The following is a 24,816-nucleotide window of genomic DNA, read 5'->3' on the forward strand; positions in this document are numbered from 1 at the left end:
AGTCTGTAAAATGAGGAGCTGGATGAGCTCAGTGGTTCTCCACTGGGGGCAGGGACAGGGGTGGAGGGAGCTCTCAGAAACAGGCTGGAATCTACCGAGGATCACGTTCTAGATGAAATGCCAGCCTCCTTCCTCACTCCAGCCCAAATTATCAGAATTCGGGTGGTGCTTAGGCTTTGCCAGGCATTCAGATAAGAAGACCCCACTCCAGGTGAGAACCTTTGGGCTAAATTCTCCCCAAAGACCCCTTGAGGGGCCGGCCCCAGTGGTACAGCGGATAAGTTCGCACGTTCTGCTTCAGTGGCCCAGGGTTCACTGGTTCGGATCCTGGGTGCGGACATGGCGCCACTTGGCAAGCCATGCTGTGGTAGGCGTCCCACATATAAAGTAGGGGAAGATGGGCATGGATGTTAGCTCAGGGCCAGCCTTCCTCAACAAAAAGAGGAAGATTGGCAGCAGTTAGCTCAGGGCTAATCTTCCTCAAAAAAAAGACCCCTTGAGCTCTGACATTCCATGACTCTGTGAAAGGGATAGAGTTAACAGTGCCAGCGTTCTGTCTTTCCTTAAAAATCTGCTGTGGATTAATGGAACACTTAGTTTGAAACAATGTAACACTGCAAACATGGTTTGTATTGATTTTTTAAAAAATTAGCTTGTAGGCAGTTGGTTCCCTGCAGCCTCTACCCTTGAGATGATATTGTGAGAGCTGGTGCAGCTCTGGGTTGAATTAGATGCAGGTGCCTCTTGTAAGTGGGAGCATGTTGGTGTCAGGCAGGGCATCCCAGATAGAAGCTGCGTACCGTGGAAGGAGCACCCTGAATCTGACAAGGCCAATCCAGATGGGCCTGGCTGTCGGTCAGGGCAAGCCCAGCCTCTGGCGGTAGAAGAGTATGTGCCATGGTGGTGCTCAGATCCTTTTGTTTCTCTATCCCATGCCTTCACCTGATGGACATTCTGGGGCTTTTTCCTGGTTTTCTAACAAGGTAAAGATGTTCTTCCAACATTATATGCTCCAACAGACTCTTGTACCTTCTGTTTTGTAATATGCATCACACTTGCAATTAATGGCTTGTTGAATTGCCTTCTGCACTAGAGTGTAAACTCCATGCGAGTAGGACCTTGTCCATCATGTTTGACCCTCCACCCTGCATGGTGCCTGGCATGTCATGGAAGTTCAGTCAAAACCTGTTGAACGTGGATGTTACCTTGTTTAAAGATTCTTTGCCTATGAAGATTTTTTCCCCTAAAGAACTGTTTGTTCTCTAAACCACACCAGCCTGGAGATCTTAATAATTCTTTTGATCTATAATTCCTTGCTCAACCTAAATCCATGGGAATTCCTGGTACTTCAAGCCCCCATTCTAGGTCAGGCTTCTTTCCTAGAAGAGGGAGGGCTGCTCCCCGAGTGGTTCCCTCATCTTCCTTCCTCCTTTATTCCTCATTCCCCCCTTATCCTTCAGGGTCCTCTGTGGGATCCTGGCATCACGGGCTCAGCAATGATGTCTAACTTCTCCAAATGTGTAAGTATCTGCTGTGGGCTCGGAGGTCACTGCTCAAAGGTGTCAGGGATTTGAAAACCTGATTCGTCTGGGAGACGGTGAGTGACTGCAGGCAGGTACCTTCAGGGCTGAGCAAAGCATGTAAGGACTTTGAAATAGACAAAAGGTAGATGAGCTATTACCTGAGTTAAGGCAAATGAGATCCCCAAGCCAAAAATGTTGAAACACCCAAAAGATGAAAAGGGAAGAAGAAAAGAACAGCTAGATTGGAGGTTAGAGTTTTGAGAGCGAGAAGGGATTTCAATTTTTTTCTACCCATTCTTCCCTCTTTCTTCCTTTTCCCTCTCTGAAGAATGAACCCTGAGTGAGTCTTTTCCAAGGCCCGGGGTAGACCAGAGGAAAGGTGAGTGGGGCTCATAACTGACATGAGCTTGCTCACTTCTGAGGTTTTCTGACCTGGGACTACTTCACTGCCCATTCTCTGCAGCCTCAGCAGCTAATGTTCAAGTGTTGCCCCTGAGACGCAGGGGTTTTCAGGGCTGGCAGGGCCAGTAAGTCATGCATGAGGAATGAAGGAAGCGACTTCAGAGCTCTTCGGAAATACTACATCCGTTAGAGGGAAATCAACGAAACAAGGAAAAGAGCATTTTAAAACGACTTTGACTTGTATAAATCTGTATTTATCCAAGTTCACGGTGCTCTTAGCAGGTTGCAAATTAATACTTCAGGCCAGATTCTGAATAAGCCACAGGGGACCAACAAGAACCTTCACGCCTGGAAACTAAGAAAGTCTAATGGATCAGCTGTCACTTCCTCTGTTGGCTGGCAGTTAGCATTTGTGTCAAGCCATTTCTCCACATTATCAAAGTCATCGAGTATTTTACATCTTTCAATAACACTCACCATTTGGCAGGCTAAAGCATGTCTCTCTCCCTGCCAATTTGCAAGGAACCCTGCACAGTCCTGGTTTATCTCTCTCAGTCCAGCAGGAAGATAATGGGGAGAAACAGAAGATACCTTTAAACGTTGATGAGGAAGAGAAAAGTCTTACATTTTGGAAACTGAAAAAGAATTTGGAGCAGGTGTGGACATGGAGGGGACGGAGGGAGCGGTCTGAGCCTCCTACTGAGGTGTGGGGGCGGGGAGGGCAATAATTATCTGGAGAGAACTTCCAAACAATAAAAAAGGAGTAGCAGTCAGTTTGCTTTTTATTATGGCAGGCCCTGGTAATTCTAAACAACACCAATGTCTGCATCCTAAACAATCAGTGATTCTAAATAGTGATTTTAAACAATTGCCACCTCCCACTGGGGTGGCCTGCTCCCTCGCATGCCTGTACCCGTAACCTGCAATTGCTTGAGAGAGAATCTGTCTAAGCCTTTTGATGAGGGAAAGGAGGCCCCGCAACTGGCCAGTGGCCCTTTGGCTGCAGCAGCTCCTAGAACGCGGGTCTCTTTGCTGTCCCCCAGGGGCCTTTCCACTCCATTATGGTGCCCGACCCCAGCTCAGAAGACACCGAGTGAGCCCGGTAACTGGGCAAAACTGGCTCAGACTCAACAGATGAAGAAATCTCAAAATCCTGGACAAAGCCCGCTGCTGCCCTCGGCACCTGCCTTGTTATGAGCCATATTTGAGAATTGTCAGTCTTAAAGCTATTTTTGTCTATCCAATCCTTCCTTTGTATAAAAATCACTTTTCTTTCCATATGGAAAAATACAACAATTTTCCTATAGGCTCATTTCCATTTTAAAATCATTGTGAGACTCTTCTGATTTTCTACTTGTGTAGAGGGTAGGAAGCTCTGTTCTCAAACTCATGTGCAAAGAATATTGTGTATTTTTAAGTAAAAAATCAGCTCGGTTTAGACTCACGGTTTCACCCCACCAAGCAGGCGGGAGACTCAAGCTCAGACACTTAGGGGCTCTCCTGTGTCGAGGTTTTCAACGCGCTGGCTTTCCTTTGCGATTGAGCCCGTCCTGCTGGGAAGTCCCTGGCCCTCTGCCTCACAGCCCCTCTCACTTCACATTCATCGGCCTTGCCTTGGGGAAGTGTCCAGCCTCCCTGGAGAATATTCCTTCCCTGGCACTGCTCAGTAGACATTTTATTGTTGAATTTCCCAGCATTTTATATTTATTATCACACATGATTTTTCTTTTCCTTCTGAAGTGAATTATTTTTCTCCTGGGCTTTTGGGATCAGAAACATGTTATTTAAGATCCAATTGGAAAAGAAATTAATCCAAAGAAATGCATCCAGGAGCCAGGAGAAAGGCAAGCGTAGGAGTAGCTTGAGCAGCTCCCAAGTCAGGAGCGCTTTCTGTTTGATTTATCCACACGAGGACACCGCAGTGGTGACCCTGCGTGTCATGCCTCCCTGAGTTATCTCCCATTCTGACCTCCCTCTGCCCACATCACCCGCTTTCCTCAGAAAACTTGAAATCATTTGTTTGTACCCAGTCTTTGCCTTTACTCACTGCCTCCACATGTCAAGCATTTGTCAAATGCCAAGCCTGTCCCCACCCCTGCTTAGCCAACACCGAGAAGAGGAATAGAGAAAAAGAGAAGGGCAGGACACACGGAGCCAGGAGGAACTGGGGCAAATAGGAGTGGGGTGGTGGGGTCAAGCAGGGAACAAAGGTCAGGACCTGGTGAATTTGCCGTCCAGACCCACTCCCCTGAGGTGTGGATCAGGAAGTGACGAAAATAACTAAAAAATCCCTCTATTCTTGTGCTTCTTTACAATATACATAACACTTTCACATAAATAATCTCTATTCCTCACAACAGCCCAGGAAGCAGGCGCTTTACGGATAAGGCAACAGGACTTTAGCAGGAAGTGACCTCCCTGGGTCATCCATTGGGTTAATAGCAAGGTGGACTCAAATGGCCACCCTTTCTCCCGCGCTCTACAGGTCGGAGCCAACATGGTGGGAAAAAATAGGTTTTGGAAGCAGCAAGACCTTGACTCAAATCCTGGCCCCAGTACATCTTAGCTCTGTGACTTTGAGGAAATTCTTCAATGATGCTCGGTTGGGAACTGTCCCCATTTTTCAAGAGTTTTCTTGTGAAGATTAAATGAGTTAATCTAGATGAATCCCCAGCACAGTGCTTGTCAGTTAAGAGGAACTCTATGTCTGAGAATAGGAAAGACCACGCTTGTGCTGGGATATATAGACACATAGACAATGAGCAGCAAACAGATTCGGTAAGAAATGAATGAGTGGTTGGTTATCCATGCTCTAGATCCTACTTCTGCAAACTAATTTAGGAAGCTTCAGCCTCTAAGTAAACTTACAGTCCTTGCCTAACACCCCGTCACAGCCTAGAGCTGACGTCGCAGGTTGCTATAGCTCCGGGCCTTCAGGATTGGCGCTCCTCAAGCCTCTGGCTGCTTTGCGTACATGTGTGCATGTCACAGTTGCTCAACTGTTGTTGGGCTCAAACTCCAGGCAGCCTTACTGAGCTATTTCCCTATGTTTGCAGAAGCTGCTTTCCAGAACTTGGAATGGAACACTTGGATCATTGGTGTCTTTGTCTAGTCCCCATTTTAGCATCTAGCATCTATTTTCTCTTGAAACCTCCAGTCTTAAATTGAATATTGCTTTGACCTTGATTCGGTGAGTAACAAATCATTGAGGAGACGAGGTAAAAGTAACTTAGACGTGCTCTGAACCTCAGTGGGGACAAGATGTATGGAAACTTTCAGTTCAGGGCTGGCACAGGGATGTTGTTTCTGGAGTGTAGTGTTTCATTCCCACATCTGATGTTTCCCTCCGTGTGGGACAACTTAGGGAATATAACACTCCTGGCTTCTTCCTGTCCTTCACTCGCTCTGCCTCAGGGGAGGTGGAGTGAGGAAGTGGATTGGAAACTTTGGGAAGAATAGGTTGCCTCGCCTGCTTCATCTTCTCCTGTATTCCGCTATTGACTTCCAGTGATGGCTTCTGCTCGGCAGGGCAGCAGCTGTGGCTCAGGGTATTGAGGGTCACCCTGGTCCAGCATGGCAATCACCAGGTGTATAAGTCTGTCTGATTCATGCTAAAATATTAGGAAGACTAAATGCCCACATATGTAAGTTGTATCTTTCCATCCAGTCTATATAGGTGAAAACTGTGATATTTGGTAGCTGTCTCCCTTTGTCTAACTGCTTAATTTGTTCAGAAAGAACACAGAGAAAAAAGTGTCCTTTATTGCCCTCCCTCAAGGACTTTACCACTCTTGGGTGTTTGGGGCCTAGCCTTAGCCCTGTACCCTGAAAGGGTCCACCTCAAGGGTTGATAGAAGCATTGGGGCCAAATTGTTAAGTGGAATATAACAATGCAGAAAAGGGGTAGAAGGAGGAACGAGGTGTCTGTCTATACAGAGTGCATCTGTGGGCATGATTGCGCACAATCACAGACTCATTTATACTGAAAATAACTGCATCAAACTGAAGTAGATCAAGACCCATATACCTCTGCTCATTAATGCGCTCTGTTAAAGTCCTTTATGTTCAGTTAGCTCTAGAGGAGCAAAAACCTCTCTTGAGAAGTTATGACCTTGGGAGGCCATCCCACAAATCCACTTTATTGGTCACAGGAGAAACCTCATGAAATTGTGTAAATGGATCCACACAAATCCATTTCCACCAGAAGGAACGCAGCTCGAAGTACACTCTGTGTATGAGGAAAATAGAACTGATTGTGTATTCAGTGTAATAGCACCGTATAGTTTGCAGACATAAGTACTAAAAAGGAGGACATTTATTTATTGAGAAAATATTTATAACTCACCTTCTGTGTAGGTAGGAGCACTGGCAGAAATAGATGAACACAAGGTGGGATCTCCAATGATGCTTCGCTACCAGGACGTCGTATGAGAAACGTGAAAAATTAACTAACTAGAGAAGTGGATATGAAAAGTACCATTGGAGAGGAATGGGCAGAAAATGCTAGGGAATCTCCTTGTGGACTGGGGTGCTTAATGGAAGTTCAGAAAAGGGTGAACAGGATTTTAATAAGTGAGGTCAGGCTGGTGGGAGCAGCGATGAAGGAGAATCCAGATGGGAAACACTGCTCGAGCAATGGGCACAGCATGGGCAGAAGTTGTAGGGTGAAAATTAGCAGGAATTATTTACAGTAAGCAGACTAACCTCCATGGAGATACTTTTTTTTTTTTGGAAGATTAGGTCTGAGCTGACATCTGCTGCCAATCCTCCTCTTTTTGCTGAGGAAGACTGGCCCTGAGCTAACATCTGTGCCCATCTTCCTCTACTTTCTATGTGGGACGCCTGTCACAGCATGGCTTGCCAAGCGGGATCCAAACTGCACCCTGGATCCGAACCAGCGAACCCCAGGCCGCCAAAGCAGAATGTGGGCACTTAACCGCTGCGCCATCTGGCCGGCCCCCATCAGTGGAGATGGTTTTGTTAATACTCAGTGAGAGATCAAGTGGATCATGGAATGACTTGAAAGCTGAGTTAAAAGATTTGGACTTTATTCTGTAGACAAGGTCAAGTTCTTGAGGACTGTTAAAAAGGGGTATGATTTAAAAATACAGATTTTTAGGTTTTAAGAAAATTAGTCTGGCAGCATACAGGATAGATTGTTGGGAAAGACCTGGAGGGAGAGAGTGTTAAATGGATGATAGGTTAGATGTGATGTCTGAGAAGATGGCAGTAGAGATTTATCACTGTGGGAAGCTCATTTGGGAAAGAGTTTCAGTTCAAGCAGGTGGCTCTTCCATTGGTCACCGTTTGCCCGTGCTCTGCTTGGCTGAAGGCCTGCCTCTTGCAGGCTCAGCCCTGACTAGTTCCTGCACCCCTGAGAACCAGACTTCAAGCTCCATCGGAGCCCTTTCCCTCCAGTGGGCAGGTGTTCTTGCCATCGTCTGCTGGTCTCACGACCTCTACCTACCCGCTCCGCATCTCACAGCCCCGCTGAGTGGCCAGGTTACCTAGAATCAAAATTTGATGTTCCTATTCCAGGTCTGTATTGAGTCTAGAACTCATTTCTGAGACCAAGTTCACTTCAATGACCCTTTGCCAAGTTCCTGCTGCCTTTTAATCCAGGGCTGCATCTTGTGTCTGGCTTATTCTGCTTCACCTGGGCTTACCACCTTGATTTATCACCAGGCTTTGTTTAGTATCAGAACCAACTTGCTGCTTGGTTTCTTGGAACTCCTGCGACGTATGTGATTATGGCTGTGTCCTTAGTTATGGTTAATGATAAAAGCGTGGGATACAATTAAAAATGTTAGGGAGGTAGTTCAACGTAAGATAGTGAAGCTGACGCAGGAGGTCAGAGGTAGACACCCAGATTTTGGAGTTATCTCCATAGATAAACACGTAACTGGAGTTCTTACTGCAGTAAAGATCAGATACACATGGACGAGAGTCCGCAGGAAGCACTAACAGCAAAACTTTGCTTCACAAAGCATTCCAATTCTTAGTATCTTTTAAAAATAAGACATTGGTGAAAAGCAGCTATATTTGGGAGAGGACAGAGTGCTATTTCTACCTCAATAATTTTTAAGAAAAGCAGACTTAAAAGTGAACAGAGATTAAAAGGCTGAATGTGGAGAAAGTCTAACATTAGGGAATAGAAGGAGGAATAAGATCAGGAGCCATGGAAGGAGGAGAACAGGGCATGTGACGGAGGCAAGAGGCAGTGTGGCTGTGGGCGGTCGGAGGCGACAAATCCTAAAGGGGAATTGAAGAGACACTCAAACCTGCTTCCCCCGCCCCAGAGGGACTGCTCTTTCCCATTCTTGCAACGCTTCCTCAGGAAAGAGTTTGTCACAGCAAAGTAATGTCCGAGAACCACCTTTGGTCTTGCATGTTTGTCCTTGGACAGAGGGCCTGGGCAGGAGCCATCCCCCCTGGCGGTGACAACGAGAGAACGAGAGTGTGGCCGTGTGGCTGCCGCAGGGCACTGTGGCCAAGGAGGCTTTCACGCTTCTGTGTCTGTGTCCATGAGACCAAACTCACGGGGCAGAATAGAGAACAAGTGAAATGTTTCCAATTCAATATCAAACAAAAATATATCACAGCCTCGAGCCAGTAGATATTCTGGGAATGGCCTTTCTTCCAGCCCCTTAAATGTAACCAGCTGGAAGTCTTTTTTAAGTGCTGCACGATTCAACCTCTGAGATGAAGAATTTGCCATTTAATGGGGAAGCAGCTTTCCAATGTAGAAGTAGAACACTGAGTCCTTAGCTCATTCTCCAGGGCTTCTCATTCCTTCCTGATAAAATAGTCTTCATATCTAAAGGCATTTAAAGAAGCAAATCTGTTGCAAGTATGAGGTATATAGATAGGCAGATTTGAGGAGCGTGAGACAGTAACATCCCCAGGGTACTGACACCTTCTGATGAAAAGTCCAAAGGAAACATTTGAGTTCGTATTTCACAGCCAGTATGGGTTTCTGTTGAAAAATTATAGACTACAATTAGCATCAGATAGTTTTAGAGTTACTTAATTTGGCTGTGAGCAAAGGAAGGCTGAAGAGCGGTGAGGGACTGAACAGGCCACAAAGTCTAGCAATAAACTTGACGCCGTAAAACGTGCCTCACCTCATTTTCTTCTTGGAAAGAGTGTGTGGAACTCTACAGACGCTGCGCCTCCATTCCAGTATCTCTGCAATATTTCAGGGCCCAAGGCATTTGACGGATAATTACAGGGAGGGGGACCAGAATGAAGGTCAAAAGACATGAGTGCAAGTCCTGTCTCCACCATTTGTGTGATTCTGTGCAAATTACTAAAATTCTCTGAATCTCAGTTTACTAACCTGAAAAGTGAAACTATTCATGTGTGCCTTAGGATTGTCACAAGGATTGAATGAGTTAACACACGAAGGAAGCTTAGAAAACTGTGCAGGCACCAGGAAAAGGGCATTTTTAAAGCACAGTTAGCCAGAGGGAGATCTTAGAATTCAGAATTAGACTTTCAAGAATGCCAGTGGCCAAAGTGTCCTGGAGGAAGCACTATTGTCTTTACTGGCAGGTTACTGAAGATCTGTGTTAGGAATGGGGTCAGGGAAGGGAGCGCATTCTCACTTCTCACACACATGACTCAAGACGTAGCTGCTGGTGATGTTTGCTCGATAATAATGAGACGGGTCACCTTATCTGTGAAAAAGTGTTCCCCATATAGAAACCTTAATGGGACTCCTCCGAAGAAAGTCACATTTTTCCATGCTGTTCCACAGAATGCCGTGCTGCACCCAACATAAAGGGAAGCTGTGTGTGAGGGCAGCTTATTTCAAAACGGTTTTGATCATTTATAAACTGGATGACTTTGGGTGAGATATTTAACCTCTTTACATCTGTTTTTTAATTTGCAAAACAAGTAACCAGTAACCCAGCCAAAGTACGTTGTGGTGAGGGTTAAATGAAATGACGACATGAAGACCAAGGCCACTCAGCACTAAGACTAGAATACAGGAGAATTTCAACACGTTAGTTTCCTGCCCCTCCTCCCTTCGTTCCCTGCTCCCAGGTTAAAAACAGAAAAGAATTTAGAGCATGTTTGGCTGCATGTCCTCTTCTAAGAGCTGCAAATGATTTGCAGTCGATTTTTTTTAATCTTTCCTTCCAAATGCATTTTCACCTCTAGATTGACCAGAAAAATTGTGCAAATTTGTGCCGTGAAAATCTCCTGATTGGACCACAACATATGTATGCTATCTCACTGACTGTGAAGGCCAGTGTTGTCTTTTTTCAAGTAGAATATTTAGGGCTTTTTGTGGAAGGTCAAAAATGTACTTAAGATAGTTCAATTTTTTTTTTTTTTGAGCAAGATTAGCCCTGAGCTAACAACCGTGCCTGTCTTCCTCTATTTTATATCTGGACTGCTTGCCACAGCATGGCTTGATGGGTGGCGCGTAGGTCCCTGCCTGGGGTCTGGGCCAGCGAACCTGGGGCCGCCAAAGCAGAACATGCGAACTTAACCGCTGAGCCGTGGGGCCAGCCCCAGGATATTTCAATTTTTAATAATGAATTTTTAATTGACTCAGAACAACAGCAACAACAAAATGGTAGATTGACTCTGAATATCTCAAGTTATTTGGCTATATATATATATATATATTTTTTTTTTTTTTTGAGGAAGATTAGCCCTGAGCTAACATGTACTGCCAATCCTCCTCTTTTTGCTGAGGAAGACTGACCCTGAGCTAACATCTGTGCCCATCTTCCTCCACTTTATATGTGGATGCCTACCACAGCATGGCTTGCCAAGCGGTGCCATGTTCACACCCAGGATCTGAACCAGCAAACCCAGGCCACCCAAGCGGAACATGCACACTTAACAGCTGCACCACTGGGCCGGCCCTTATTTGGTTATATTTTTTCTATTCAAAAATAAGTCCTTGAATAGGCTTAAAGAAATAAGTTTGAGAGTGTTTGAGACAAAAAATACACAACTTTCCTACTATCTTTCCTGGGTGGTTGTTAGGTTAAGTAAAGTAGCATAAAGTAAAGGGCTTTGTAAACCTAGAATGAAATCCCCAGTCCCCCTAACTCCTTGGTCCGCACAGGCTGAGGACGGAGCTTCAAGGAGTGCATGCAACAACACGAGTGTCCAGCCAGCGGAATCACTGGGGTGAGGCCATCATTGCCTCCTTCCACTGGTGGGGTTATCCTGCTGCCATAGCTAATTTCTTTGCCCTTCCATTTACCCTCCATTTACCCTCAGCCTTGGCTCTGAAACATCTGATGATGCTCTTGTCACTCTCTGACCTGCCGTTGCTGCCCTGCTGACTTTCTCTGAGTAGCTGATATGGAGCTGATACCCATGTTGCTGTTGATGCTGCCTTTGTAAGGGGATAGAAAGTACCTTCCACTGGTATTACCAGGCTTATCGGGCTCTCATAAAGAGTGACTTTATCTCAACTTCCTAAAAAGGAAACTAGATGAAAACTGCTTTTGAGGTTGGGATGGAGGACATTGGTGGGACATCCAGGGCATGACACCTAAATTGTTCCTTGGGCTGTGTTTAGTTTTCTAGGGCTGCCATAGCACATTCCCACAGAGTGAGTGGCTTAAAATCACAGAAAGGTATTCTGTCACAGTTCTTGAGGCCACAAGCCTGGAATCAAGGTGTCGACATGGTTGCACTTCCTCTGAAGACTACAGGCGATGTTTCTTTCATTTCCTCTTCTGAATTCCAGTAGCTGTTGACATTCCTTGAGGGTGCATCACTCCAATCTCTGCCTCGGTCTTCATATCACCATTTCTTCTTCTTAGGTCTCCCCTCTGAGTAACCCTTATACAAACACTGCTCATTGGGTTTAGGGCTCCCCTGATAATCCAGGATGATCTAGTCTCTAGATCCTTAGCTTAATTATATCTGCAAAGACCTTTTCTCAAATAAGATCACATTCACCGGTTCTGGAGATTAGGACATGGACATATCTTTTTGAGGGCCACTGTTCAACCTTCTACAGCCTGCTGTGTGGATTACAGGCTTCAGAGGGCAAGTAAGCAAGGGTCCCGCTCAAGAGGCTAGTAAAATAGTCCAGGCGAGAGATGGTGGTGGCTTGGACCAGGAGGCTGTGGTGGAGTCCTTGAGAAGTGGTCAGATTCTGTGTGTATTTTAAGGGTTGAGCCAACAGGAATCGCTGTTAAATTAGATGTGGGTAATGAAAAAACAAGAGGAGTCAGGGATGGCTCCAGGATTTCCGGCCTGAGCGGCTGGAGGACAGGGTTTTCACCTATTGAGTTGCACAACATTTGGGAAGGAACAGGTCTGAAGTGAAAATCAGGCGTTCAGTTTTGCACATGTCACGTCGAGAGGTCTGTTAGATCCCCAAATGGAAATGTGAGACAGTCAGTTGGACACATAAATTTATACACAAGAATGAATAAGATTAATTTTCCTAAAGTTCATGATCATAGTTTGGGGAGACTTAGATGTAAGTAGACAATAATAACCCATGTTGGAAAGAGCTATGGAAGACAGGGAAACTAAGTCCCATGTGGCCTAGGGAAGGGAGTTTGCGGCCGGTCTTAAAGGGCTTTTTGGTGGCCTCCCAGGAGGAACTCCTCAGTAGTCATGGAGAAGCCCCAAGGTAAGGAAGTCACCCTGAGGGAAACGAAGGTGAGAGGAAGAACCAGAGAGAGGGGGACTGCAGCAACGCAGATGGCACCAGGAAATTCTGTTTTCTCGGCTGAAAGCCCAAGGCAGTTCTGCTCTGCAGACTTGTCAGTGCCCAGGGAGTCTGCCCAGCCAGCACCCAAGCAGGAGTACTTCCCCATCAGGAGTGGAAGAGAATGTTACTGCAGAAACTGGGATTCCCCAGGCCTCGCCTGGAGCAGCAGAGGGCTGATGAAGGGGGGCCCAAGAAGAGCTATAGCACATAGATCAGGAAGTCTGCACACACCTCGGAGAAACCCCGCGGCTCCTAAAGAACCAGAGGGAGATGTTTGGGACTGACCTGCATGCAAATCTACTTCTGCCAGATGTGGAACTCCTATGCAGTTACTAACATGTGTGCCCCTGTATGGCCTCAGCCTCTGCGGCCGGGGAGACACACTGAAAATGACTATCCTTTCACTGAGTCACTAAAGATGGAAGGACATTCCAGATAGAACAGCAGCATGGGCAAATGCCTGGAAACTAAAATGCCACGGCATAGACAGGTGTGCTGTCTCAGCTGAATTCAAGCTCAAATTCTTTTACTTTATAAAAAGAATTTAGCTTTTAATTGACTTTTGCTAATTTTAATGAGTGCACGTCAAGATGGGTGCAGTCATAATTATACACATCCCCTTCGAGGGTAGCTTTCTATCTCGGTATTTGTGTGCATGTGAGCTTGTGTGTATGTATCTCAATGTACATGCCTGGGAGACGAAATTAATTAAGAAGGAGAAGAGGAGAGGAAAAAGAGATATTTGTGCCTGTCACATACATATCAACTTTCTTTTGAAGTCTTAAGATTCCTTCCGGTGAGAGACAGCAGAGCCGGGAGCTCTGCTTCTATAGCAACCCACGAGATAGGATTATTGCTTGCAGCCAATGTTAAAACGACTCCCCATCCTGCATGAAATCCTGTCAGGATGCAAACAAGACATGCTGCCCCAGAGCTTCCCATTTCATCAGAATTTTGGCCTTCTGAAGGTCAGGCACTGATGTAATATTTTTTGGAGCATTAAGAAGAAAGATGGGCAGAGAAAGAGAGAGACACTCCCTAGGTGTTTCTAGAGCTATGCCCGTGGGCTGCCCCCATCTATGATCCTGTCTCACACTCAGGAATCTCACCTTTGCACTCTCCATCAAGCGTGCTCAGAGGTCCACTTCTCAGCCGGAAAAGCACACGTTTCAGGGACAAAGACTGAGGGCATTACTACTTGCTGACATTTGCATCACGAAACTGGGACTAAAAGGTACAAAGATGAGACCAGCTGATAAGGGGGCTATTTTGATTTTTATCCAAAGGTTTTAAAAAAACATCAAGTTAAAGAAATAACAAGAGAGGTGAGTCTCAGCCAACCAGATTGTAAAGTGGATAGGAACCTCTCAGAATCCCACACTGGGGACATTTGTCTTGTTAAGATGTGAAGATGGCAATGGCAATCTTTGTTGTTAGATGCCTTTAGCATCCCTCCATTTTTTCCTTTGCTTTACCCCTCTCTGATTTTCTGCCATCATGCTCACGTAAGTAACACTGAATTCAAAGTATTGAATAATTCTATTTTTAAAAATGAGGAAACAAAAGAAATATAAGTTCATCCAGGCCCTCTCTTCTGATTGGTAAGCAAGCACAAAGATGCTTGCCTATTTTGGTGAAGCAGCCAAACCTGCACACAGCTCTATGGATCCCTTCCGGAGGCTGCTGAGTTGAAACACTGATTCATGAGTAGCGAAGTGCTAACATCACTCAGAAAAAAAAATGCAGGCAAACCTCCTGGTTCACAGGAATTTAGTGACACAAATGCTTTGTCTTTGTAATCAGGACGAAAAACCCACCCACAAGCACTACTGTCTCTAAAAGTAATGGTATCTTGTTAGAGTCTTAAGAATGGTCCAGGCCTGGGAAAACGCTCTGGCGGGCACCCAGTAGGAGAGCAGGAGAGGTGTGAGGGTGAGGCGAGTGTGCAGAATGGTGTCAGGCTTTTGCTAAAGCACAGTATTTTGACATTCTCAGTTTCGGGCATGGGACACAGGCCAAGAAATGGGGCCTTACAACGAGCATGGGCCCGAGAATAAGATCCCAGCATCCACTATGGGGGCCCAGGCTGTAAGTGTGGCAAGTCCATGCATATTCTCAGGGCACTGTCAACAGGTTCCTGAAAGGGAACATGGGGTTCACAGGAGAGTTTGGGGGCTGCTGAGATTTCTTTCCTCACACGCTCTGCTCCCTTCTCCAATTGGGCAATTGGGCCTTTTGGAATCTCATATCTCAATATTTTAGGAGCAAAATTAACACACAAGAAACTGTTAATGACTATTAATGACAACATATGAACGTGATGAGTAAGATGCCTAATGTTAAGCAAGACATTAAAGAATTCCGTTGTAAGAAAGCTTAGACCATAAAATTGAATTTTATGGATCAGATTACAAATACGGAGATCCACCATATTTGTTGAATGAAACATTAAGTGAACCTTTTTTTGCCACTTCTCTGCATCTACCATCATCCTCCTGTAACGGGACCTCCTTGGCCCTGGTCATGTCCCAAATCCCACTGTCAATGTCTACCTCATCTCTGTTAGGCAGAGATGAATTGCTTCCAGATCCTGGTCTGTTTTGCTTCCTCCAAGCTCAGGTTGAACAGAGGGTGGGTGTGGTGGAGATCATGGCTGTTGAACTGAACTGTGCCAGAGGGGCAAGTCTTCCTCCTACAGCTAGAGAAGGTCACCTCACATAGTCATTTATCACTATGATTGTCCTGCATTTGCTTGAGGAAGCGAGACCCAAGCATTTTGAGGTAGAAGGAAGAACACTGCAATCAACAAAGCGAGGTCCCCCAACCTCTTTTTATAGCTCATTATAAACATTGCTTAGAAATATAAACATTGTTACACAAGAATTTAATTTTCCCCACTTTGCTTTCCAAATCAGTGGCAATGTTCCAGTCCCCAGTGCTCAATTTGGAAAGATTCAATGAACCTGTACACTGAAAATGATTAACAGCACAATCAGATCCTGAGCCCTCCCGAAGCTCTTAAGCCTCAATATATATGTTTTTAATATTAGTTGATGTGGATTTAATATAAACCAAGTATCCTAGTTAATTAAACGTGTTGCTAGGAATATTTTCAAAGCTTAATTCAAAGTCATATTCAAAGGCCTTGGGCACCATTTTCATGTCACTGGAGTATTATCAGTTCGTCTTGGATGAGTAATAAACACTAGGAAATAGACAGTGAATAGTATGTGTTTTCCTCATCTTCCTAATAGTAGCTACTTACCAAACAAAACAAAAATACTGAATCTTTAGGAGTTATCTTCCTGGCAACCCACGAGATTTCTCTCTCTCTCTCTAAGAATCCTACCAAAAACATAAGATACTCCAATAAAGCAAGTCTGAAAATCACATTTACTGTGGCTGGACCCTTAGAGATTTTGTCCCACAGAGTATGATTGGCAATGTTTGGAGACACTTTCAATTGTCATGAGGGGGGTGAGGGGTGGGCTGCTATGACGCTTAGTGGATAAAACCCAGAGATGCAACTAAACATTCCAAAAGCACAGGACAGCTCTCACGACAAAGAATTATCCTGTCCAGAATGTCAGGAATGCTGAGCTGGAGAAATTCCGCTCTAAGGAATCAATTTGTCCAGTGTAAGAGGTCCCAGATGTGTCAAAGGCAGCATCTCATAGAAAAAATAAAGGCTTCTTTCTTTTCTGGAGTGTGGGCACCCTCAAGGTTCTGCACACCTGCACACATGCAGATCCTTTAAGGAGCAGCTCCAGCCCAGCTTTCCTCATTGGCTCACTGCTGGTGTTCAGTCCTGGTGCGCACTCCTGTGTATATGGCTATCTTCTATCCCCGAACTCACACACTTGTTGACAGGCGCTCCTGTAACATAACGCAAATCAGACCCACGCGGTCAATCCTAATTAACCAAAGGAAATACGTGTCTAAGTCTTCTCGTTTTTATCTCCCCACTTAGGCCGTGTGCACCTTGTCTTTTTTGCCTAACAAGATGTGTGTTTTCCCAGAACTGGATACAGAGCTGGCCTCAAATAAGGGTTCAGTGCATGCTTGTTTGTTGATGAAATGGCATACGCTTACCTGCATTTATTTATTTGCTTAAATTTATAAATAATTTCCTCCCTTAAATAAAGCACAAAACCAAAATAATCACATCACAATGGAAAACATTTAAAAACAACAACAAAAAACAACTCCGATTATGATTAGATTTGGACGCACAATCTTGCAGCTTTTGGAAACCTGGCAGAAGAAATCACTTCTTCATCCATCAAACACTTAGAAAGCAGCCACTATGTGATTGGCGATTGGGAAGAGACACGAATGAATAGCTTTCCTTTATGAACCACCAAGTCTAGACGTATAAGGCAGCCAACAAACCATCCGTCAGATGGAAGTGTGGTAATCCATGTTTAGGTCCTAGGTCCTGTGAGAGCCTGCGGGGGAAGCTTTAGTCTTTGGATCTGGGAGAGATCTGAGGATATTAAGTACAAATAGATAAGGAGAAGTTTTCCAAATGAATAACAATACAAAGGGACTATATTCTTGGCAGAGAAAAAAAAAAGGAAGCAAAGATAAAGGCATAAAAACACACGTTGAAGTCAGGCAGCTGTTGTTGCTCTGGTAAAATTGAACTTTCCGATGAGTGGGGTGGGAGTAGAGTTGAAATTAAAACCCGGGGACAGATCGTGAGGGGCCCTGTAGACCAGGCCTGGGCTGTGGCTTCGTCTGTAGACGGTATTTAGGAAGGGGCCCTCTCTTTCCTCAGGCACAAGGCCCTGCAGATGATGACGGGAGAGTTTGCCCCTGAGAAAGCTTTAGAGGCTGAGTAGGAGTTTAATGCCTGAGGGGGTTAAAATCCACCCTGGAAATCTCAGCTTGTTTAAACAGACACCGAATCTTCGGATCTAGATGTTATCATTCTCTGAGCAACTGAGAGAAAATCAAGGAGGAATAATGGAGACATCAGCACAGCCTTCCTGGCAAACAGCTTTCTTGTAGGAGCGGGCGCACACATCAGCGAGCACCTGTCCTTCCCTGTGGCCGGAATTCCTGAGGATGCATGTCTGCTGTGAAGTGGCCACAGGGACGAATGGAAACCTCTAGAATCCACTCTCTGCTTGCTGTCAGTCACCCCCCGCTTCCTGTCTTCCCTTGATAGAGCAAATAAATGAAAGCAGGAGCTATTGGCCTCCAACAGCTGCAAGAAAGTGTGGGAATGAATAACACGACCACAGATGTGGGCGAGAAGCCGGCGCTAAACCTGATCTGTCACTTTTGGATTGTTAGACTTCCTTCCAACAACCTGTGGTAACAGTTTGCCAACTTTTCTCTCTTTGTTGAGAAGAAATTCTTCATTTCTTCTTTTACCTCTCTTTCTTTTAAAAATAGTTTGATTTTTTTATTATCAAAATAGCATACACTTATTAATGGGAAACTTAGACTATTCAGAAAAATATAGGGAAATAGAAGTAAAAATCACCCATTTCCAAACTTCCAGAGACAATCACTGTTAACATTTGGGAGGCTGGTATAATTGGATGAAGCCTCTATAAGTCTATTTCAGATAATGTCCAAGGCTAATTTGATAATTTTGTATTTTACATTTTGCTGGAAACTCTATCACAAAGTAGAATCTGTGAATTAGAAAGGAGTGGGTGTTCTTGTTATCACCAACCTTTACCCACCTTTTCTCAGGCAACCTAGTACCAGGCAGTGATGAGTCAGGCCCAACAAGACATGCACCAACTCTCAGCACGAGGTGTTCAGTGCATCTTCAGACGTGGTGCTAAGAAAGTGGGTTGGCCCACGAATGGGCCTTTTGTGAAAGAATGTGACTTGCCACTTTTCGGTTTCAGGTTCTTGGGTGGAACATAGTAGTGTTGAAGACGATGACTGCCTGGTCACCATTCCACATGGTCATTGGCCAATAATGTCAAATATCATAGGCCCATTTTATACTGACAGCCATTTGTTTTTTTCATTTTTACTGCAGCCTAAAAAGCAGGTATGTGAGGGATTATCTTCAATTGTTAAATGGACTCCTTTCATTCAGTAACTGATAGATTTGGGAGACTATGTTCCCTCTACAACTTCTCATGACATCTACAGCCAAATTATTTCATTCATTCAGGTCAAATTCATTCAGGTGAAATTATTTCCCTGTTAGGCATAAAATCACTGAATGAGAGCCACTGGAATACTGATGAGTTATTACTCTCTTGGCTTGTCGGATGGGGAGTCTGGTGGTTCCATCAGTTCCCAGTGGCTCTGAGGAACTGTGAACAGCTGCTTGGTAGGGCCAGCTCCTGGCAACAGCAGCAGGGCAACTACTTCCACAGTATGACTCAGAGGGTCTTCTGCTCCCATGTATCTTCTTAACTTGATTTGCCTAAAATTGTTGATTTGATGTCCATGGGCATTCAGTGCCAAGAGGAAGAAAAAAAGGAGAGATGTGGAGAAGGAAGGAAGTAATACTTTTGTGCCCATGCTCTGTGCCAGGGGTCTCTCCTCACCTGGGTCTTTAAAATCAGTGGACTGAACTACAAAAATGCCCAGATATTGTCAATAACAACATGCAATCCTGGATCATTGTTCTAGATCCCTAGGAGTTTGCCCACGATCTGCTTGCTCTTCAGCTCCAGGGCATGGTGGCCCTTGGCCACATTCCCCTTCTTTGCTATCTGATTCTGGCAGCTCCCATCAAACAACTATTGGCATCCACTTTTGGTGAACTGAATTTTGGCTTGTGGCTCTTCTCTATTCCCTCCATGGGTCAGGATAAGCTGGGGTCTCAGGACATTTTATCTCAAGCTCAATGTTACCTCACCCCGACTCCATAAAGCATCATTGGGGGAAATGACACACACAGTTTTCACCCCTCCATTGCCAGAAGTTATCTCACCCTCCACTTAACAAGTGGAATCACTGACTTGAACCTCAGCCCAACCGTTGCTCTCTCTCTTAAAATCTTTGGGGGAAATTTAAAATGCTGCTAAATTCTAACTGCTAAAATGCTAAAATGCATCAATTTTTCCCTATCAGGGGGATTGGGAAGGAGTGGGTAAGTCCAAACTCCATGATCACTGCCCCTACTCTTACCAGACCACGAGATGGCCAACGTGGCATGCGAGACTCAGGAGAGAAAGCCTCAGGGTTGCGGCCCTTAATGAGTGAGAGGAAACAGACCACGGCTTGTTAGAGCAGCGCCCTCTTTGCAAGGTGGCAGCAGCTCCTGTCTTGGACGGTTGCAGGAGTCCAAATGCCAAGGTTCCGAAGTACTGCACTCACTTCCCACGAAGGACACAGCATGCTGCCAGGAAGGCAGGATGGTGGTGCCCAGCCAGCAAGCGACCTGGACGTCTCCATACTGCCCAGCCATCCAGGAGGGAGCTGGCCAGGTCAGGTTCTCTACCACTGCTCCTAGCCCCTCCACACCCTCTACCCTGTCTCTCCTAGCCTCCAGCCATGAGGCTGGCTGTTCTATTAGGCTGACCTAAGACTGGAACAATGGAGATAGGCAGGAGGTGTGTATTCTGATGATATGTAAGAGGCAGAATTGGTTAGGGCTTAGTGACTGTGGGGGCTTTGGGTGAGAAGCTGGGGCAACACAGCATGACTGCTAGGTTTTTAGGACGACGAGGGGCTCAGCAAGTTTGAGGAAGAAGAAAACCAGTTTATTTTGTCATCCATTTATTCTTTTAACAAATAGTATGTATTTTTGTTTTATTATTATAATTATTATTATCTTTTTGGTGAGGAAGGTCACCCTAAGCTAACATCTGTACTAATCTTCTTCCGTTTTGTATGTGGGTCACCACCACAGCATGGCTGTTGACAAGTGCTGTAGTCCACACCCAGGAACCAAATTCAGGCCACTGAAGCAAAGTGTGCCAAACTTAACCACTAGGCCATGGGGCCAGCCCCTGTATTATTATGTTAACATATTAAATAATATGCTATTTAAATTGTTTACTCTTTTAAATTCATTATTAACATTTTCAATTGTCCGCTATATACCAGCCACTGACCTAGATGTTGAGGATCCAGCAGTAAGCAAAACAGACTAAACCTCTGCCATCACGTAGTTTATATCCTAATGGAGGGAGGCAGGCAATAAACAAGAAAAATAAGCGAAATATAGATTATGTGTTATGGTAAGGGCTACAAAGAAAACTAAATCAAGCAGGGAGAAAAGATAAGGAAGAAAAGAGCTTTAAAATCTGACCCTGGAGCCCTCTAACGTGAAGAGGTCAGGAAGATGAGGAGAAACCAGCAAAGGAATGTGAGACGGAGTAGCCTGTGAGGTAGGAAGGAAACCAGAATTTGCTGTCTTGGAGGCTGAGTGAAGAAAGTGTCACAAGGATGAAAGAGTTATGAAACGGTGCTGAAGGATGACGCTGGGTCAAGTAAGATGAGGATTGAAGATCTACAATTATATGTAGCTGTCTAAGTCAGTCACTGGTGATCTTACAAGAACAGTTAAGTTCTGGTGGAGTGGAGGGGGAGAGGGAACACTTGATGGATGTGAGCTCAAAAGATAAGAGGAGGTGGGGCTGGCCCCGTGGCCGAGTGGTTAAGTTCGCACGCTCCACTGCAGGTGGCCCAGTGTTTCGTTGGTTCAAATCCTGGGCGTGGACATGGCACTACTCATCAAACCACGCTGAGGCAGCGTCCCACATGCCACAACTAGAAGAACCCACAACGAAGAATATACAACTATGTACCAGGGGGCTTTGGGGAGAAAAAAAAAAAAAAGGAAAAAAATAAAATCTTAAAAAAAAAAAAGATAAGAGGAGGAGATGATCGGGCAAAGGTGAGTATACATAACTCTTTGGGAGTTTTCCCAAAGAGAACCAGGAAAATTCTCCCAAAGAGAATTTTTTTCTTTCTCTCTTAAGATGGGAGAAATAATAACATGTTTATAAGAAAATGAGAGTGGGAATACTGCATGATGCAGTAGAGAGAGGGTAATTTCTAGACACATGTCTTTGAGTGGATAAGAGGGAACGAGATCACATACACTCATGGAGGGTTAGGCTTAACTAGGAGCAGGCGGTGTTTATTAATAGGAGGGAGAGCCTGGTATAAGGGGCACAGACAGAGCTAGGTGAGTAGCAGTGCGGTGAGAGAGTATGGAAATTCCCTCTGATTGTTTCTCTTTCTTCACTGAAATGGGAAATAGTCATCAGCTGAGCAGGAAGAAGGTGGAGGAGGTTTTGAAGTTTCGAGGAGAGAGAAGGAACGAAATAGTCATCTTGGAGTGCTGGAGAGCAAACGTAGTATGATTATTAGACAGCACTAAGGGTCACATTGAGGTTTGTGCTCATAAACTTAAAATAAGACCAGTTGGCATGATCTGGGGTTTTTTTCTAGCCAAGTTCATTTGCGTGGTGTGGGTGTTGAATGGAGGAGAGTTGAATCAAAAAAAAGATGGAGTTTTATGCAAAGTGATTATGATGATGGGACAAAGGGTCAAAGCAGTTGAGGGCCAATGAAAGGAGTGATTGTTTTAAGCTGGGTTAGGACAGAAGCGAGGACAGGAGTGTGAAGAGAGACTAAAAATATGGTACAACCAATAACTCATGGGGAGTAAGTAGATCGAAGTGGTGGACTGGGAGGTTGCTACTTGGTGTTGACATTACGGAGATGTTGCTATTACTGATAATGCCAAAGTCTAAGATGTATGGAATCTGAATGGCTTATAAAATATTCATATTGAGATCACCAGAACTGGTTAGCAAAATGGATCAGGAAGTTCAGGGCTGAAGATATGGGGTTAGTGTTCGGTACAAGTGGTGTTGAAACCATGGGAGTAGAGTGGTAGAGTGGTAGAATTGTCCAGGAAACCAGAGAGATACTGACTTCTCCTGCCTGTTGGTCTGGACAAGAGATCAGGCTTTTCTATCATCAGTGAGCAGTAGAAACAAAACTGGAAACATCCTTTGGAGATGCAGCCCATTTGTGCACGCATGCAGTAATCTCGTATGGGCTGAGACAAGGTCCCATCTGGGGAAGGGGTCCTGGGTACTTTAAGCGAATGTATGTGTTTGGGAAGCGGGGTAAATTTGTAGTCTTGGAACAGTAAGCTTTCATTTTCAAACTTCACTATTTGCAAAGTTTTGTCAGAAAGCTGCACTGGCTTTTCACCTTTCCAGGAATAACAAATTTTATCAGCATAATCACTCATTAAAACTGCCCATCCAGAAAGAGGAAAACACCTGAGAAGCCTCAAGCTTGAGCTTGTGTTCCCTGAGAAAGGGAAGCAGAGCTCTCTTCGGGAGACGAGACCCAGTGAGAGCTCGACAATTAGACAAGTCTTGAAGCACCAGAGATTTTTAAAATATTCTGTTGCAATGAAACTCAATTGTTTATTGATATCCATTAGGAAAAGGCTAATTATTTTTGATTCTCTTGACTGAATTGCCAGCAGTGTGGTTTCTCAGGCCTATTGCTTCCGTATATATGTTAATCATTGAACTTCCCGGTGAGTGTATTGTCTTGCCTCAGCCAGAGCCCCAAACGTCTTATTTTCGAACAAAGTCACCAATAAGGACATTCTTCTCACTGTATTGCCTTTGCAGTGCTTGCAGGGAACTGTGGCAACTTGAGGGAAATGGCTGAGCTCAGTCCATGGAGATGAAACCCACACCCTACAGCTTCTACCCCCGTGACCAGCAAACGTTCAAGGGGCCTGAGAGTTACACAGAGGACCCTTTAAAGCAGTCTCCTGGGCTCCGTTCCCAGAGGTTCTGATTTAGGGGGTCTGGAGTAGGACCTATGAATTTGCATTTCTCACAAGCTCACAGCTCATGCCGATTCTGCTGGTCTGAAGACCACACTGTGAGAAGCACTGCCTGCACCGCACTAGGGAAGAACGGGTTTCATCTTCTTGTCTGGAGGGCCTGACTCTCAAGGGAACCCTGAGGTTAAACCTCAAATACGGTATATGCTTGAATGGGTTTACTCAGGCTGCCACGACAAAGTACCGTGGACTGGATGGTTTAAACAACGGAAATTTATTGTTTCACAGTTCTGGAGATTGGAAGTCTGAGATCGGGGTGTCAGCAAGGTTAGTTTTTTCTGAGGCCTCTCTCCTGGCCTTGTCGATGGCTGTCTTCTTACTGTGTCTGCATCGTGTGTCCTCTGTGTGCAGCTCTGTCCTAGTCTCCTCTTCTCATAAGGACACTTTTCATAGTGGATGAGAGCTGACAAAAATGGAAAGCAATAGGGTATATTGGAGTACATGAGGAAGCCATTTGGGGTAAAGCTGATTTGGCCTAACCTTATTTTTTCTCCAAAAGGACCTGACACGGCCATTGAGCATGCATTGTATATCTGCTTTAAGCATTTCCTATGTCCCAAAGACAAGAACAAATGTCCTTAAGATAAAGGTGCAACTTCCCCCACATTGGCATTTCCTTAAGGATAAGCATCTCTCCCTAGGCTAGGAACTGATTTCTGCGCTCCCCTGTGACCACCCAACTCACCTGAGACCACCCAGCTCAAGACAACAAATTGGCTCCCTGCAGTGTCCACCGAGACAGCAGACCTACTACCTGCTGAGTCCATCAATCTCTGTGCCAACAGGGCAATCTCGTGACTATTATAAGGGACATTTCAATCCTATGTGATACATACTTTTCTATGGTATATAACCACTCTGCACAGCCCCACTTCTTTGGAGTGCCCTGTTCCTTTGTGGAAGGACTCTCCTAGGCTATGTGGTCCTCACATTTGGCTCATGATAAACTCACCCTAATTTTGATTTACAGATTGGTTATGGATTATTTGCATCGACAGAGCCAACTCTAATGACCTCATTTTAACTTAACTGCCTCTTTAAAGATCCTGTCTCCAAATACAGCCACATTCTAGGGCACTAGGGCTTAGGACTTCAGCATAGGAATTTTGAGGGGAGCACAATAAGCTCCTCCGTGGTCTTAGCTCCACGAAAACTTATCAACTTTCACAAATACTGCTGGGAAAGGGCAGCAGTCAAAGGAGCCCCCTGGTGGTCTCTGCAATTCTGGAGGGCCTCATGGAAAGCCGAGAAGGGTGAAGGCAGCAGGTGGCCCAGGGTGGCGTCTGAGCAGTCAGATTGGTAGGCTCAGCTTCCTGCAGGAAATCCCACATGGTCGGGTGCAGTTCTGGTGCTCCCAGCCTAACTTCTCCAGA

Source organism: Equus quagga, chromosome 22 (assembly GCF_021613505.1).
Source record: "Equus quagga isolate Etosha38 chromosome 22, UCLA_HA_Equagga_1.0, whole genome shotgun sequence".
Lineage (NCBI taxonomy): Eukaryota > Metazoa > Chordata > Mammalia > Perissodactyla > Equidae > Equus > Equus quagga.